General features: G+C 43.9%; 1 protein-coding gene across 3 annotated transcripts in view; it reads right to left on the reverse strand.

Annotated features, from left to right (window-relative positions):
* zgc:63587 (uncharacterized protein LOC393431 homolog) overlaps positions 1-18,698 on the reverse strand; it is a 183,321-nt gene that overhangs the window by 107,209 nt on the left and 57,414 nt on the right. The gene's annotated exons all lie outside the window — the stretch shown is intronic.

Raw genomic sequence — 18,698 nt, forward strand, 5'->3', positions numbered from 1 at the left:
GAGAAAAAAAAGGTGTGGTCTTAGAAACAATGGCACCGATCATTATAGCACTGGAAGAGCTGATCTTTGGGTACCTTAATGCTGATCACTAACCTCCAACGGAATACTGTTAGCTATTGGTAGTCATGCACAAGGACACCCAGGTCCCTCTGCACAGCAGCATGCTGCAATTTTTTGCCATTTAAATAACAGTCCATTTTGCAGTTATTCCTACCAAAATGGATGACCTCACATTTACCAATATTGTACGCCATCTGCCAGACCCTTGCTCACTCACTTGAACTATCTATGTCCCTCTGCAGACTTTATGTCCTCTGCACACTTTGCTCTACTATTCATCTTAGTGTCATCCGCAAACTTTTAACAAATTACTCCAAATCATCGATGTAAATTGTGAACAATTGCGACTCCAACACTGATCCGTGAGGCGCACCACTCACTACTGATCGCCAACAAGAAAACCCCCCATTTCTCCTCACTCTTTGCATTCTGTTAGTTAACTAATTATCTATCCATGCTAATACATTACCAATAGAAGCGTGCACCTTTATCTCATGCAACAACCTTTTGTGCGGCACCTTGTCGAATGCCTTCGGGAAATCCAGATACAACACATCCCAGTGGGTTCGAACGGAAAAGAGTCTGTGCAGGTGGTCGGGGCTGAGGGCTGTTGATTGGCAACAGCGCCACTCCTGATAGCCCCGGGTAAATATTCTGGGAATCCGGTGGTGGTGGCAACGTTGAATATCTGGAGGCAGTTGATGCAGCACGTTAGGTTGTGGGCTGGGTCAAGAGAGATGATAATTAGGGGGGTCCATAGGTTTGAGCCAGGGAAGTGTGATGGGACTTTTTGGAGATGAGAGGAGAGGGGATTCACGGGCATTGTTTATCATACACTTTCAAGAATTGGATGCCATCGAACATTGGGGGGGGTTGAGTGCATGATTTAGTGTTTACCATGTATGAGATGACCGTGGATTCTCTTTTTCTTTCTTGGGGGGAGGTTTGGGTTTGTATGACAAAGGGGTTGTTGATTGGGGTATTGCGATTGTATTTGTTATTGTTGGTTATCTTTTGTTGGTGTATATTTAAAGAAAATGTGGAAAATGAGGAGAATAAAAATATATATTTTTTAAAAACGGCCTATAGTTACCAACCATTTGCCTACCTCCTTTTTTAAACAGTGGCGTCACATTTGCTGTTTTCCAATCTGCCAGAACCGCCCCAGAGTCCAGCAAAGTTTGGTAAATTACCATGAGCGCATTTGCTATTTCCCCCGACATCTCTTTTATTACCCTGGGATGCATTCCATCAGAGCTAGGAGACTTGTCTACCTTTAGCCCCATTAGCTTGCCCAACAATAGCTCCTTAGTGATAATGAATTTTTCTCAATCCTCACCTGCCATAGCCTCCTTGCCATCAATTATTGGCATGTTATTTGTATCTTCCACTGTGGCCAACACAAAATACCTGCTCAATGCCTCGGCCACTTCCTCATTTCCCATTATTAAATCCTCCTTCTCATCCTCTGATGGATCAATATTTACCTTAGCCACTCTAGAATCCCTACCGTGCACAACCCTTTAGTCTAGCTACACATCGTTTTGGACACTAAGGGGCAATTTAGTAGAGCCAATCCACCTAACCTGCACGTCTTTGGACTGTGGGAGGAAACCGGAGCATCCGGAGGAAACCCACGCCAACACGGGAGAATATGCAAACTCACACAGTGAGTGACCCAAGGCCAGACATTAACATGGGTCCCTGGCACTGTGAGACAATGTTTTTAAAAAAAATTTATTACAAACATGTATCAAAACAGGTTACAGCGAAAAAAACACCCCAGGAAACATACTTCCCAATAATCAACTATACAGTCTGTACAGGTTTTTCCCCTTTTTCATTCCCCACGACGAACAGCCCCTCAAACACGGTCACAAACATCCCCCATCTTTCCTCAAACCGCCCTGAAGAGCCCCTTAACTCATACTTTATCTTTTCTAATCGCAGGACGTCGTACAGGTGACCCATCCAAACCACTACCCCCGGTGGCAATGCCGACCGCCACTCCAGTAAGATTCACCGCTGTGCAATCAGAGAGGCGAAGGCCACAATATTGATCTTCCACCTCTCCATGAGCTCTGGCTTCTCTGAAACCACAAATATCTCCACCAAAGGGTCTGGGTCAACCTCCTCGTCCACTATCCTGGCTAAGACCACCAACACTCCCGCCCAGAACCTTCCCAATTTTTCGCAACCCCAAAAATTGTGCGTGTGATTCGCTGGCCCCTACCTACACCTCTCACACTCATCTACTACTCCCTGAAAAAACCAACTCATTCTCACCCGAGTCATGTGCATCCTGTGCACCACCTTACACTATTTCAGGCTCATTCATGCAAGGAGGAGGTCCCATTTACCTTACGCAGTGCCTCACTCCATACTCCCCAATTGATCTCCCCTCCCAACTCTGCTTCCCATTTCTCCTTGATCTTTACCATCCGCTCGTCTCAGTGTTCCCCCAGCCACAATGCTAACAACTGTGTCACCATGCCGCCCTAATGCAGACTGGAAACTTCCCTTAGCTTGTGCTGAATTAGTCGATCTTACTCACGGTAGCAGTTGTGATGTCCTAATTCAACCCTCAGCACTCCAGGCACAGCCAAGCAATGTTCATGAATCAACAGCTTGCCAATGCTTAGTAGAGTTTGCAAATGAATAATAGCTACTTAAGCCAGATACAAGAATGCAGAACTTTGTCAGGTGATGTAGGAGCTACACTCCGTAAGCTCATGATTCTAAATAAACCTGTTGGACTTTAACCTGGTGTTGCAAGACTTCTTACTGTGTCCACCCCAGTCAAATGCCAGCATTTCCACATTATAAGATACCAGTGAGTCAGAAATAAACTGCGGTGTTTCTCTGCATCTCAAAGTGCAAGATCAGTTCCACAACATTCTGTGACAAATGTTTTCTTTTCAATTCCCATTCCCTTTGTGGAATTGAACTAAAGGAAAACACCACTCAGCAATCTGGGAACAAGAAGAACATTCCAATCCCGTGACTACCAGCCCAACATTCACATTGCAAACATATGTGGCACGGTCCCACAGTCATATTGACGATAAAGGCCGTAATGGCTTAATCATTTCTCAGGTTTGTGCTTTATATATGAAGTGAAGTGATACACGCCCCTTGGTGAAAATTTGTATAGGGCAGCACAATTGAAAGGAAGAGAATTCATTGTAACGCCTTACTCAAACTACCAAGCTAAGTGCTCCCATGGGAGGAAATACATGGGCAAAATTCAATTGAGTCAAAGCAAAGAGGTGTTTGCAGCCTGGGTACTGGAATATAGCACTGCAATAATTATATTTAGTCGACTGAAATGGTCCCAGATACAGTTTTGAACTGTCATAGGCCAACCGTGCACATGCGGTGTGGTTGGGGTGGGAGGCTGACGACTATTTGTCATGCTGACAATACAGGGCAGTTGGCTGGGAATGACAGACTTCTAACATAATATAGCACAGAATGCCAGACACAAGTACTCAGGATAACCCACGTGAATCAGCATCGGTTTACTCACCACCATAATTCGCTAATAAGAGCACCATAAAAAATTGGTGCCTGTGACAGTAAGCAATGTTTCCAAGAAAAATTGCTACAGGCACTTTTGTTTCCAAACACATGAAAGCAACCTGCACCTGGTTAGTTGGGAACTCTAGTTGTTTTCCCCAAATATTGCTGAGTGATTCTCATGTTAAGATTTTCCTGTAACAATTTGCACTGAAATACTGCTTCTCCCCCCAAAAATAAGATGGACCATGTCGGTGATGGCATTGGTATTCAGAGAAAGAGTGCAGTATATCATAGATTATCATAGAATTTACAGTGCAGGAGGCCATTCGGCCCATTGAGTCTACAACGGCTCTTGGAAAGAGCACCCAACCTAAGGTCAACACCTCCACCCTATCCCCATAACCCAGTAACCCCACCCAATACGAAGGGCAATTTTGGACACGAAGGGCAATTTATCATGGCCAATCCACCTAACCTGCACATCTTTGGACTGTGGGAGGAAACCCACGCACACACGGGGAGGTTGTGCAGACTCCGCACAGACAGTGACCCAAGCCGGAATCGAACTTGGGACCCTGGAGCTATGAAGCAATTGTGCTATCCACAATGCTGCCGTGCTGCCTCAAGTAGACAAAATAACTTTACAGCAACAGGACACTCATGAACAATTTATGGAGTTTCAGATCTGTTAAAAATCTGTCATTGGCCTGAAATGTGCCTGCATTTTGCAAATGAAAGGAAACTTCAACAGAACGGTGTCGCAGAATTACAAATGTGGGTGGGTCTCGATGGAGTCACATTCTCTTCATTGTTGATGGCCTGGTGAAAAACAATGTTTCTAACAATGATAAATGTTTCACAAGTCTGTGCTACATTCTTATGATTTTAGTACAATTGCATTCACAATTTCCAAATAAGGGAAGTATCTGCATCAGTGAAAACTGGCATGTATAGCTACTAACTTTGATACCATGGAACAGTTGAAACAAAAACTAGCATTTAGATAGTGCCGCAGGACATCCTAAAGTGTTTTACAGCCAAATAACGACTTCACTTTTGCTATGTCAGCAAATACAGCTACCAATTTGTACAGAGAAGTCCCACGATCAGAAAAAAGGTGCATAGAATTCACAGCACTAAAACAGGCCTTTCAGCCAACTGATTTATGCCTGTGTTTACGCTCCATACGCTTCAAACCCCTCTTGACATTACTTAATCTGAACCATTCAGCATAACAAGGTGGCACAGTAGTTAGCACTACTGCCTCACAGCTCCAGGGTCCCGGGTTCAATTCCGGCCTCAGATGACTGTCTCTGTGAAGTTTGCACTTTCTCCCCTTGGCTGCGTGGGTTTCCTCCGGGTGCCCCAGTTTCCTCCCAAAGACCAAAGATGTGCAGGTTAGGTGGATTGGCCATGCTAAATTGCCCCTAAATGTACAAAAGATTAGGTAGGGTTGCTAGGTCACAGGGATAGGGTGGAGGTGTGGGGTTAAGTAGGGCACTCTTTCCAGGAGCCGGTGCTGACCCGATGAGCCGAATGGCCTCCTTCTGCACTGTAAATTCTGTGATTCTATGATATCCTTCTATTCCTCCTACTTTACATGTTTATTAAACTGCCTCTTAAATACATGTGACTTTCCCATAACTATCCTACATGGTAACAAATTCCACATTCTAACCACTCGTTGGGTAATCAAGTTTGTCCTGAATTGCTTTTTTAATTTATCAGTGACTGTTTTATGACCCATGGCTTTGTGCTCGCCACAAGTGAAAGCATCTCTCTATCTAATCCAACAGACCTCTGCATAATTTTATAGAACACTCGAGCCAATCCCGAGCCTCTCTCTTCTGGAGAAAAAGAGCTCCCTGCCTGTATAGTCTTTCAAGATTGTTATACCTCTCAATTCTGGTTATATCATTGCAAATCTTTTTTACACCTTCTCTACATCCTTTTTGTTTGATTCTTGACTACCTGTCTAAGCCAGGAGCACAAGACTCAAACAGACGGTTATGAAAGAATCACTGAGAAATTCAGAGTCTCCGGTGTAAAGTGAAAATGGACACTAACTGCATTGAGGCTGCCTGGGCTACCTTCAGGGATATTGTGTATTCCAGTACTCCAACGACTCTTGGCCCTCTCGATGGATCAATATTGGTTCAATGAAAACAATCAAATAATTCAAAACCTCCTGGGAGGAGAACCATCACATCCACAGGATGTCAATGACAAATCATCACCATACAAACAAAGTCCACTGAAACATATTTAGGACTGCCCAAGCTCCCAGAGATGGAAGACAATTGGCTGAATCAGAAAGCAAACAAACTTCAGTTATATGCAGAGCACAGAGATTCCATGATAGTCTGAAATCGGCCTGTGGGCCCCAGGCTACTGGTTCAATGCCAATCCTGAGTGCCAACAGGTCAACACTGTTCACAGAAAAAGCCCAAATTCCAGAAAGATAGGCAGAGCATTCTAACCACATCTCAACGGGCCTTTATCTATCAATGAAGAAGCAATCAATAGGCTTCCACAGCTTGGCATCAGCTGCTCTCTGGATGGCCTCCCACAGTGTTAGAAACAACAAACACAATCAAACTCCTGTAGAGCAGCAACGCCCCAGGAGCTGAGGTCTATAAAGCTGTAGGCCAATGCCTGGTCAAGACAATGAGCTTTTTCAGTCTATGTGGGAGCAAGGAATCACTGTTTAAGAATACAGAGATGCCTCCATTAGCCAACCCCACAAGTGGAAAGGAACTCACCATTCTTGCTACAATCATATTAGAATCTCATACCTCGCCATCATCAGCAAAATATTTGCATTAATCCTCTAAGCTGCTGAGTGCAACATCTCAACCAGCATCTGCTCCAGAGAGTCAGTGCAGTTTCAGGCAAGGCTGAATGTGGTGTTGCCAATTAAGAGCTCCAGGATGACTGCGAAGAACTGAATTCGAATCTCTACAGTATGTTTCTTCACCTGGGCAAGGCTTAGATACGGTCAACCATGAGGGCCTTTGGAAGAGTAAGAGAGAAATTTGACTGCCATCACATTGTTGAAGTTTCATATCAGTATACTTTTACATGTACTGGATGATGAGTCCTTCGACAGAGTTGCCATAGGAAGCTTCTGAAAATCAGATGGCAAAACAAAATACCAGACACTTAGGTGTTAACCCAAGCTGGCATGTCAAGCATGGAGACAGTCACAACTGACATGGGATGGTCATGTAGACAGAATGCTTGAAACTCACTGACCCAAAGTGAATCTCCATATGGTGAGCTGGAGTGTGCTCTCATGGCAGACAAAGGAAGCACTACAAGGAAACTCTGGAGGCTTCACAGTGGACTTTTGATAGTGTTAGGAGAAGCTCACCCAGGATCCACCGCACCTGATAATCAAATAGAGTGTGGCCTCCTTCGAAAGTAAGGACACTTTAGAAGCAGATGGAATGCAAGCAGAGAAAATCATCCTAAGCCTGCAACTTGTCCAAAACTCAATCATCTGTAGCATCCTGTCCTACTTTCAGCCGCAAATCAGACTTAGCAGTCACTGATGTACCCACCAAAACTCTACTAAACATCCCCGATGACGAGGATAATTACCTTTGCCTTGATAGACAACACAAAATCCTTTATTAATAGAGACGAGAAGTATGTAACATAACCTACTTTGGGTATAGTTAGAGGGATACGCCCTGGCCAGAACAGAAGTAGTATTCCTGTTATTGTTTAGAGTAGTGCCATGACATTCTTTATAGTCAGGGCACCAATCTAATACCCTATCTCAGAGGTACATCTAAATGCTACAGCAGTCCCTCTGTACTGCAATGAAATGAAATATCAGGCCAAGTTATATTCTGAAGACCTGGGTGAGACCCAGATCCTTCAGAGCTGGGAGATGAAAGTGCAACACTGAACAAAGCTGCATTCAACTCAAAAAACATCTTCCCCTCTACACTATTCAACATCTCCTCGATTAGTGAATCTCCTGACTTTTTGCAAATGGGCATTACATTTTTTTATGCCAATAAAATTTATCAAGAGGACACTGAAGATCAAATCCCTTTAACCTACATAACTCACTGCTCCATCCCCTCATACAAGGAATGGATTACTCTCCCAACAGCTCACCAGCAAACATGCTCAAGATCTTATTCATATCAAATCTCAGGTTAAAGTAAAATGACTGACTGAATTGCTTTTAAACCAATAATTCACGTTCAGTAAAGTCAAAACTCCATCTACACGGTCAGCCCAACTTCACCAAAGACCACATGGGACCCACGTGCTAGTGGTATCAGCTTTAGGGGATTACCTCAATCTTAGGCAGAATTTAGACAAGAACTGCTGTTAACAATCCAGCCTTGGAGCTATGGTATCAGAACTAAAATATTTGCTTACAAGATTGTTCTCTTCAAATTTTAACATTCCACAGGTCAATGGGTTCAAAGCTAATTATTGTGTATGTGAATATTTAGAGCAATTCCTAATTCTGACACCTGCAACAAAAATTGGAACGTTCTGCTTTAACCTTCAAAAGGGAATTCTCCCCATAATCCTAGACAATATATTCTCCCTCGATGAAATTTGTTATTAACCAGATGATCATTTAGCTCACAACTTTGTATGGAGCTTTTCATGTGCAAAGACACTTCTAGGCTTCTGACATTAATAAGAATAATCTTTATTAGTATCACAAGTAGGCTTACATTAACACTGCAATGAAGTTACTGCAAAAAATCCCATAGTCGCCACACTCTGGCGACTGTTCAGGTACACCAAGGGAGATTTCAGAATTCCCAATTCATCCATCAAGCACCTCTTTCAGGACTTATGGGAGGAAACCGGAGCACCCGGAGAAAATCCACGCAGACACAGGGAGAACTTGCAGACTCCGCACAGACAGTGACCCAGGCAGGGAATCGACTCCGGGTCCCTGGCACTGTGAAGCAACAGCGCTAATCACAGTGCTACCGTGCTACCCTTGCAAATGGTGACCACACTTCAAAAATCCGTAAACCTCTTTGGGATAGCCTAATGTTATGAAAGGTGCTATTTAACAAGTAGATTTCAATGGAGTCAAAGTTTCTGTATTGTTGAGTGCAATTGCGTTGTCACTGCCAACCATGGAGCTGTCTGCAACCCATGTCTCAGCCTTTGCGAAGCAGAGGGCACGAGACAGACCCAAAAGACAATGTGTGCCATATTTGCCACCCATCCGAGAATCTGAAGCCTACCAAGTACAACTAAAAATACTGAATACATCCATTCATTGGTTTGACATGAAATGGGAAGATATTATGACTAGTATTTCAGGTACTACTGGAAACACATATTTGAAACCGACATACGAATTATAATTACCCATCCACTGAAATGAACACATTCAAATGAATACAAACATAGAAATTACACAACGTTTAGGCCTTAACTACTTTGTGGTAGCGAATTCGACAGATTCACCACGCTCTGGGTGAAGAAATTTCTCCTCATCTCAGTTCTAAAAGGTTTATCCCTTGTCCTCAAAGTATAACCCCTAGTTCTGGACTCCTCCACCATCGGAACATTCTTTCTGAATTTACCCTGTATAATCCTGTTAGAATTTTGGAAGTTACTATCAGACCCCCTCTCAAGCTTCTAAACTCCCAATAAATATAATCCTAACCGGTTTACTCTCTCCTCATATGACAGTCCTGCCATCCCAGGAATCATCCTGGTAAACCTTCGCTGCACTCCCTCCACAGCAAGAACATCCTTCCTCAGATAAGGACACCAAAAGAGCACACAATTCTTCAGGTATGTCTCACCAATGCCCTATACAATTGAAGTAAAACATCTCTATTCCTATACTCAAATCTCTCGCTATGAAGTCCAATATACCATTTGCCTTCTTTACTGTCTGCTGTACCTGCACGCTTACTTTCAGCAACTGATGCACAAGGACACCAAGGTCTCATTGAGTATCCACATCTCTCAATTTACACCCATTCAAATAATAATCTGCCTTCCTATTTTTGGTACCAAAGCGGATAACCTCACATTTATCTACATTATACTGCAGCTGCCACCCATTTGCCCACTCACTCAGCCTGTCCAAATCCCATTGAAGCTTTTCTGCATCCTTCTCACAGCTCACCCTCCCACCCAACTTTGATCCATATGCAAATTTGGAGATAATACATTTAGTTCTCTCGTCCAAATCATTTGTGAACAATTGGGGTCCTAGCACAGATCCTGCGGTACCCCACTAGTCATTGCCTGCGAATCAGAAAAAGACCCATTTATTCCAACTTTCTGCTCTCTGTCTGCTAACCAGCTTTTTATCCATATCAAGACATTACGCGTAATCCCATGCGCTTTGAAAATCGCTTATTGTCGCAAGTAGGCTTCAAATGAAGTTACTGTGAAAAGCTCCGAGTCGCCACATTCTGGCGTCTGTTCGGGGAGGCTGGTATGGGAATTGTACCCTGCTGCTGGCCTGCCTTGGTCTGCTTTCAAAGCCAGCCATTTAGCCCTGTGCACAACAGTCCCTCGGTTTAACTTTACATATTAATCTGCTATGTGAGACCTTGTAGAATGCCTTCTGAAAGTCTAAATAAACCACATCCACCTGTTCTCCCTGGTCAACTCTACTAGATACATCTTCACCCGGGGGCTGGTTTAGCTCAGTGGGCTAGACAGCTGGTTTGTGATGCAGAACAAGGCCAGCAGCGCGGGTTCAATTCCCGTACCAGCTGAGAATTCTGAATTCTCCCTCTGTGCACCTGACTAGGCGCCAAAATACGGCGACTAGGGGCTTTTCACAGTAACTTCATTGCAGTGTTAATGTAAGCGTACTTGTGACAATAAAGGTTATCTTGTATCTTTCAAAGAATTCTAGTGGATTAGTGAAGCATGATTTTCCTTTCGTAAATCCATGCTGACTGTCTGATCACACCACTACTTTCCAAATGCTGTGCTGTGAAATCCTTAACAGACTCCAGCAATTGCCTACTTCCGACGTCAGACTCACTGGCCTACAGTTCCCTGTTTTCTCTCTTCCCCCCCCCCTTTTTGAGTAGCGGGGGTTACATTCACTAATTCACTACAATCCAATCTGTAGGAACCATTCCAGAGTCCAAAGAATTTTGGAAAATGACCAATGGATCTACTATTTCTCGAGCCACTTCCTCAAGTACTCTGGAATGAAGATTATCAGGGCCTGGAGATTTGTCTGACTTCAATCCCATTAATTTCCCCAAACTCATTTCTTTACTAATATTAATTTCCTTTAGCTACTTCCCAAAATTTGTCCTTCTCAGAACTCCCAGTACATTATTCAGGTCTTCCTTTGTGAAGCAGATTTCCTGAGTGCAGTCTCAGGTGGTGAGAATTTGCACTTGGAGCAAAGTTTATACTTAAGAATCGTCAATACATGATTTATTCATTATATATCTATCTACCTTTACCCTTCAAAGTCTGAAATCTCAGATCATCGTATCAATTTTACCTTGGCAATGCATTGCTGGCAGAACTTGTATATCATTTTTTTAAAATAATAAATAAATAAATAACTTGCACCTGTATAGCACTATTCATGACCCCAGGAGGTGCTAGTCACTACCGGGAGATGGGAAATACAGCAGCAAATATTAGCAAAGCAAGGTCCCACAAACAGCAATGTGATCATGACAAGATAATCAATTTTATTCTGCTGTTGAGAGATCAATATTGGCCAAAGGAGAACTTCCCTGCTCTTCTTCAAAATTGTGCCACAAGTCCTTTACTGCCCACCTGAGGGGTCAGATGGAGCCTAGGCTAACATCGTACCTGAAAATCAGCACTTCCAACTGTACATCATTTCCTCATTACAGCATTGGAGTGTCAGTCTAGATTATTTACTCGAGTCTCTTCAGTAGACAAGTAGATCTGAAGTCCACAACCTTCTTTCGAACTTCGAAATGAGAGTTCTACCACTGAGCCATGGTCAACAGTTGATTAACGCCAGAAGTGTACAAAATAAAAGATGCATATTCAGTCTCCAATAGTCCCTTGGACCTGAATATTTGTGCAGCCTGTCATAGAACATACAGTGCAGAAGGAGGCTATTCATCCCATTGAGTCTGCACAGACCCATTTAAGCCCTCACTTCAATCCTAGCCCCCTAACCCAATAACCCCTCCTTACCTTTTTTGGATACTAAGGCCAATCCACCTAACCTGCACATCTTTGGACTGTGGGAGGAAACCGGAGGAAATCCACGCAGACACATAGAGAACTTGCAGACTCCGCACAGACAGTGGCCCAGCAGGGAATTGAACCTGGAACCCTGGCGCTGTGAAGCCACAGTGCTAACCACAATGCTACCGTGCTGCCCTTAACCACTGTGCTACTGTGCTGCTGTCACTAAAGGTTGTACAATACAGGGCCACTGGCCAATTCCACGAGGATAAATCACCCAAATTAAGCAGAGAAAGCAGTCATGGATTTATCCTTCAATGTTGCTTTCTCAGCAGTCCAGTACGATCAAAATACTGTTAACTGTAAATACAAGTCCAGAAAACTTCATAAGTCTTGAGTGACCACTACAGTTCACGACCGAGCTCTCCACGGGAGAGTGTGACTTCTAAGGAGAGATACGTGGATGTGAATGGCCTTCATCGAGAGGGAATAGAGAAAAGAAAATGTAAATAAAATGCTTTAGTAATTAATGTACCTAAGATACCTCGACGCATGACAATGTACAAATCAAATTGCATCCATCAAAGCAGAGTAGGCAACTAATTCCATCATCCAATAAAATTACGGTTGATCTGCACTTCACATACATTGCCACTTTTACTCTATAGCCTTACCTAAAGATGTTAGGATTGGTCTTGAAAATTTCAATTACTCCTGAATGCACACCCTGTTAGAGGAGAGAATATTAAAATTGCTCCCAAAGTGACACAGTGCCTCCCAATTTCACTCTTAAAATCTTGTAGCTGTAATTTTCAGATTATGCTTCTTTTTTTTTTGATTCCCTCATCAAAAGACATAATTTCTCAATATACATCTAAACATTTAAAATAGGTCACCTCTTAACCTTGTAAACCCAGGAATAGAAACCATTTAAGCAACCTGTCCTTAACTTAATCCTTTAAGCGCCAGATGCAAGCCTTCACATCAGATGATCATGACTAACGGTTATGAGCGAATTCACCTAATTAATATGCAATATAAAATAATGAACACACTGCATTTCCCACTGTACAGTAGGTAGCGAGAATCTACTTTTGAAAAAAAGATAAATATTTTCAAAATCTATGGGAAAATGATCAGGGCATTCTGATTGGGGCCTCACGGTAGCATGGTGGTTAGCATCAATGCTTCACAGCTCCAGGGTCCCAGGTTCGATTCCCGGCTGGGTCACTGTCTGTGTGGAGTCTGCACGTCCTCCCTGTGTGTGCGTGGGTTTCCTCCGGGTGCTCCGGTTTCCTCCCACAGTCCAAAGATGTGCGGGTTAGGTGGATTGGCTGTTCTAAATTGCCCGTAGTGTAAGGTTAATGGGGGGATTATTGGGATACGGGTTACGTGGGTTTAAGTAGAGTGATCATTGCTCGGCACAACATCGAGGGCCGAAGGGCCTGTTCTGTGCTGTACTGTTCTATGATTGAAATGTGACAGTGTAGCATTGGTAGATCTGGCTAAATTGCCCCTTAATTAGCAGATCTTAGCAGGGTCAACAATTGGATTCAATACCCCTAGACGAGGGAAGAAAATAAACCTGGCAAAGATTCCTACTACTTAGTAACCTATCCTTGAAAGACAATGCATGCACATCTAGTACACATCAAACAACCTGCACATCTTGAACTGCTATGCCACCGACATTCAAGTCAATCCACATTCTATTGCAGAAGTTCATACATAACCACTTGAGCAAGGTACTGGAGGGTCTCCAGCATTTGTGGAACCAAATCCCAACAAGACCCTGCTGTCAGAAAAGGATGGAGTAAAGGACAACAATGTGTTTTAAAATAATAGCAAATTTGCTGAGCTAACACGGGCCACCACTTTGAATTCCACTGGAGCAGTGCCACTAAAAACACCAATGGGGAAGGAGCCACCTGCATCCTGAAACAGCTTTGATCATTTCTGTATGGAGTGAGGTCACATTTGTATCATGTTCTGGCAACCAATTCAGACACACCCAATCCCAAAACACATGTTATTAGCAGTGTTCTGCTGTCTGTTCAGTGGCGGTAGAATTCCAGCACAGGCAGCTTGAGATTTACTTTCTCAATAATCAAAAATTAAACTCCTCTGAAAACAGGGAAAGAAATATCACTGCAGCTGCACTGGACAGAAAGCCGATATGCTGTTCTCTGTTGCAACAGCAAATTTTAAATCTTACCTGAAAAAAAATTAACAAATACATGTTTGTTTGTTTTTTTAAATACACAGAGGAGCACCTACCACCTTCCTGGACTTTTTTTCCCCTCTATTTTAATGCAAATCTGGAGAAGAAAGAGTTAGACAGCAGGAAATTAATCTTTCTACAGAAAACATACCAATGGTACAATTGGTAAGGAAGAACTACAGTGAAAAAAATCATATGTGGCAAAGATCATGCACATGAGATGCCTAACAGGGAGGGGGGGGGGAGATGGGGAGAGAAGGGTGCACAACATTATTTGGAGCTGGAATCATTCTTTATTTGGAGCTGGACAAGAATTCAACTGTGGGTACATCACAAAAAGTTCTGATCAGCATGAGATATTCTCGTAGTCCATGTTATCAGTCTCTCCTGTAAGCAATCCTAGTGTGCTTTGCAATGTGCTGCTGGCTAATATCTAGTCATACTGGATAGCATGGCCTGCGGTCATATGGCCTGCGGTCATAACAATGAAACGTCTTACTGTGTGAAATGAATATCATACTCTCACACTTGCTTTTACCTTCATTTGTCCTAACGTCCAGAAGGTTGACAAACAGGTACATTAATGAGTCAAAGTCAATTGTAAACCAACAATCTGGTTTATTTTACATGGAATGAATGAACAGAAAGCAGTTTACAGTGAAATTCAATCCAATACTTTATTTCTCAAGTCAAGTCAGTATTTGCTAACCTGGCCTCTTCAACCTCAGAAAATGACTGCTTCCTTGCCAAGATTTTGCAGACTGTTCTTTGTTCCAGCCAGCTGCTAAGCCAAAGACTTATCCTCTAACCCTCTCCTCAGCTCTTCGCCCAATGACTGGCAAATTGAGCTGGCAATCAAAACCATCACTGCCCTCAGTATGTGGTCCTGACAGCGAGGTGAGCCTGGTAGCTCGTCCTCTATCAGGCTCTAATGAATGAAACAATTGCAAACTATTATGGGTAAATAGTCCTGAAATGCCTTAATGAAGCTAGTTGTCTCAAAGGTGAAACCCCAATCCTAACAGAAGGTTCATCTGGGTTTAACTTGCGCCTTCAAAAGCAGGGGCAGATGTGAATTTAATCACTTCTGAGATTCAATTTATTATGGGGTAATCCCAACAGAAATGTAAATTTGCTGTCATTCAAAAGGTTTCCACAATCAGGACAGCTATTATCTCAACCAGCAACATCCATAGCTCAAACCCAAACATCACACATCCATACTATATCCAGAATTGGACCATGGTCAGAATGCCATCAATTGAATTTGTGTTTCTGACAGAGTAGAGTGGTGCCAAAACTGAATCAAGTATGGGCTGAAGTGTCAATGTTGCTCTGTTTTGCCAGCAGGCTAAAAATATTTTAAGCATCAATAAAACCACCAATTTTACACAGCATAACACTCTTCAGAGTCAGCACACATTTTACTGCAAGCTGCCATTCAATTTCATCAAACTTTTTATACATCCAGCATCATACTTTACTGAATCCCAGTTAGTACACTGAACAAACATTGCACTCTGGACCCTAAACCACCCAAGAATGTAAACAAGGCTATAATTCATAATCCGCTTTATTATTCTGCACGTGCATAGACCCCACATTCATTACTTTGTTGCCAACTAATTAAGTGTTTCTGCAGATGTTCCACTATTGAAACCATGTAATCTCTAAGCTGACAATTTAAAGGGGCCACTGCTTCTCAGAGAAGATAGACAAGTCCACTGGAGCACTGAATAACCTTTTCATATCTTTCTCCCTTAGACACCTTATTCCAAGACTGTGCGGCTGAGATTCCCTGCTGTCAATTGGTCCACTTTTGCTTCCCTTCTCCGTACTCTCTCCAGTGTCTCGTGCAGTATGCGGATTGGAACAGAATGCTGTATTTCAAGTGTGGTCTGCCTAGTACACTGCAAAGTTCCACCACCTCTGGATAGTTCCACTGTTCTAACTGTGTATCCCAAAATTCTGTTAGCTTTTGAATTTCTCCAACACATTGTCCTGCATTGGAATTAGTATTTCACCATTACCTTTCGGTCCTTTTCTCCTCTTTGTCAATTCAATCAATTTGGTGATTCATGTGCAACACTTTACACTCAACTTAGCGTCAAGTCTGAACTGACACAACAGTGTAATCCTCAGGGAATTCTGCATTTCAGGAGGTTAGCCTGTTGGAAAGAATGTTAAACCAGGGCCCTGTCTGTCTATTAAGGTGCCTTTACTTTGAGGGGAGAGTTCTTCCAATATCTTGGTCAACATTCTTTCTTTAACTAACAAACAAAATAACTTGTGAATCATCTCATTTTCTGTTAGTGGAATCTTGTAGTACACAAATTGCGCACCACATTGGTTCTTGAATGTAAAGCATTTTGGGACATCAGAGGTTATGATAGGATTGCATAGCATTACATAGGACAGACAGCACAGAAACAGGCCATTTGGCCCAACCAATCATGACAGTATTTATGGTTCAATCACGCTTCCTCCCATCTTTCCAATTTCTTCATGGAATGTGTGTTTCTGGCAAGGCCAGCAAATGTTGCTCTTCCCTACTTGTCCCTGAAAGAAGTGGTGATATGCCGCCTTCTTGAACTGCTGTCAATTTGATCCAGGGTCACCCACAAAGCTAGGTTCCAGGGTTTTGAAACATCATTGGTGAAGGAACAGAGATATAGTTCCAAGTCAGGGTGGTGTACATCTTGGAAGGAAACTCAAAGCTGCCCTAATCCAAAGGAGGTAGTACGTATGTTCCCCAACCAGAAACCATGGTTTAATCAGAAGATTCACTCTCTACTGAAGGCCAGGTCTGAGCCGTTTAAGACAGGTGACCCAGACCTATAGAGGAAATCCAGGTACAACCTACGCAATGCCATCAGGGATGCCAAGAGCCAATGCCAGAATAACCTAAAGTCACAGACTAACAACACAGACTCTCATTGGTTGTAGCAAGGTTTTTTTTTTATAAATGTTTTTATTCAGTTTTCATATTTTATATTGAACAAATTACAAATTGTTAGGAGAGAAAAAGAACAAAAAAAAAAAAAAAAAAAAGAAAAAAAACAACAAACAAACACGCAAAAATTAACATACATATTTACAGGTAAGCATCTTCGTAGTAGTAACTGCGCCCGCCCCCCCCCCCCCCCCCCCCCCCCCAACATGTTTATTTAGTTTGGTTTTGGGCCTTAGCTAGCCATCGAACCCCCGTACCGAACCTGTAGCCCCTCCCGCTACCTTCCCCCGACTATTCTTCCTCTTGTACATTGGCCACAAATAGGTCCCGGAACAGTTGCATGAATGGCTCCCACGTTCTGTGGAAGCCGTCGTCCGACCCTCGGATGGCAAATTTGATTTTCTCCATTTGGAGAGATTCCGAGAGGTCGGACAGCCAATCCGCAGCTCTGGGCGGTGCTGCTGACCGCCAGCCAAACAGGATTCTACGGCGGGCGATCAGGGAGGCAAAGGCAAGGGCGTCCGCCCTCCTCCCCAGGAATAGATCTGGCTGTTCTGAAACCCCGAAGACCGCCACTATCGGGCATGGCTCCACCCTCACTCCCACCACTTTGGACATAACCTCGAAGAAGGCTGTCCAGTACTCCACGAGTCTGGGGCAAGACCAGAACATGTGGGCGTGGTTGGCCGGGCCTCTTTGGCACCGTTCACATCTGTCTTCCACCTCCGGGAAGAACCTACTCATACGGGTTCTTGTTAAGTGGGCTCTATGTACCACTTTTAGTTGCGTCAGGCTGAGCCTTGCGCACGTGGAGGTGGAGTTGACCCTATGCAGTGCTTCGCTCCAGAGTCCCCACCCTATCTCCATCCCCAGGTCGTCCTCCCATTTCCTTCTTGTTGCGTCCAGTACGGTGTCGTCCCTATCTACCAGTCGGTCATACATGTCACTACAGTTCCCTTTCTCTAGGATACTTGCGTCCAGTAGGTCTTCCAGTAGTGTCTGTCGTGGCGGTTGTGGGTACGTCCTTGTCTCCTTTCGTAGGAAGTTTTTGAGCTGCAGGTACCGTAGCTCGTTCCCCCCAGCTAGCTGAAACTTCTCTGTCAGTTCGTCCAGTGTTGCGATCCTGTCGTCCGTGTATAGGTCCCTGACTGTCAGTGTCCCCCCGTCCTGCCTCCACCTTTTGAAGGTGGCGTCAGTCAGTGCTGGTGTGAACCTATGGTTGTTGCAGATGGGAGCCCTGTTCGACATTTTGGTCAGGCCAAGTTGCTGCCGCAGTTGGTTCCAGGATTGGAGGGTGGCTGTCACCACTGGGCTGCTGGAGTGTTTTTTGGGTGGGGATGGGAGTGCTGCCGTGGCGAGGGCCCGGAGGGAGGTTCCCATGCAGGAGGCCTCCTCCGCACGCACCCACTCAGCCTCTGGCTCCTGGATCCATCCCCTTACTCGCTCGGCTGTTGCTGCCCAGTGGTAGAATTGTAGATTCGGGAGGGCTAGCCCTCCCCTGGTTTTTGTTTTTTGTAAGACCTTCTTTGGGATCCTAGCATTTTTACCCCCCCATACGAACGCCATGATGAGTTTGTCCAGCGCTTTGAAAAAGGCCTTGGGGATGTAGATCGGAATGGATCTAAACAGGAAGAGGAACCTGGGCAGTACGTTCATTTTGATCGTCTGAACTCTCCCCGCGAGGGAGAGCGGGAGTGTGTTCCATCTTTGCAGGTCCTTTTTAACTTCCTCCGTCAGGCTGGTGAGGTTCCATTTGTGGATCCCTTTCCAGTCATGGGCTAT

The sequence above is a fragment of the Scyliorhinus canicula genome, chromosome 1 (assembly GCF_902713615.1).
Source record: "Scyliorhinus canicula chromosome 1, sScyCan1.1, whole genome shotgun sequence".
Lineage (NCBI taxonomy): Eukaryota > Metazoa > Chordata > Chondrichthyes > Carcharhiniformes > Scyliorhinidae > Scyliorhinus > Scyliorhinus canicula.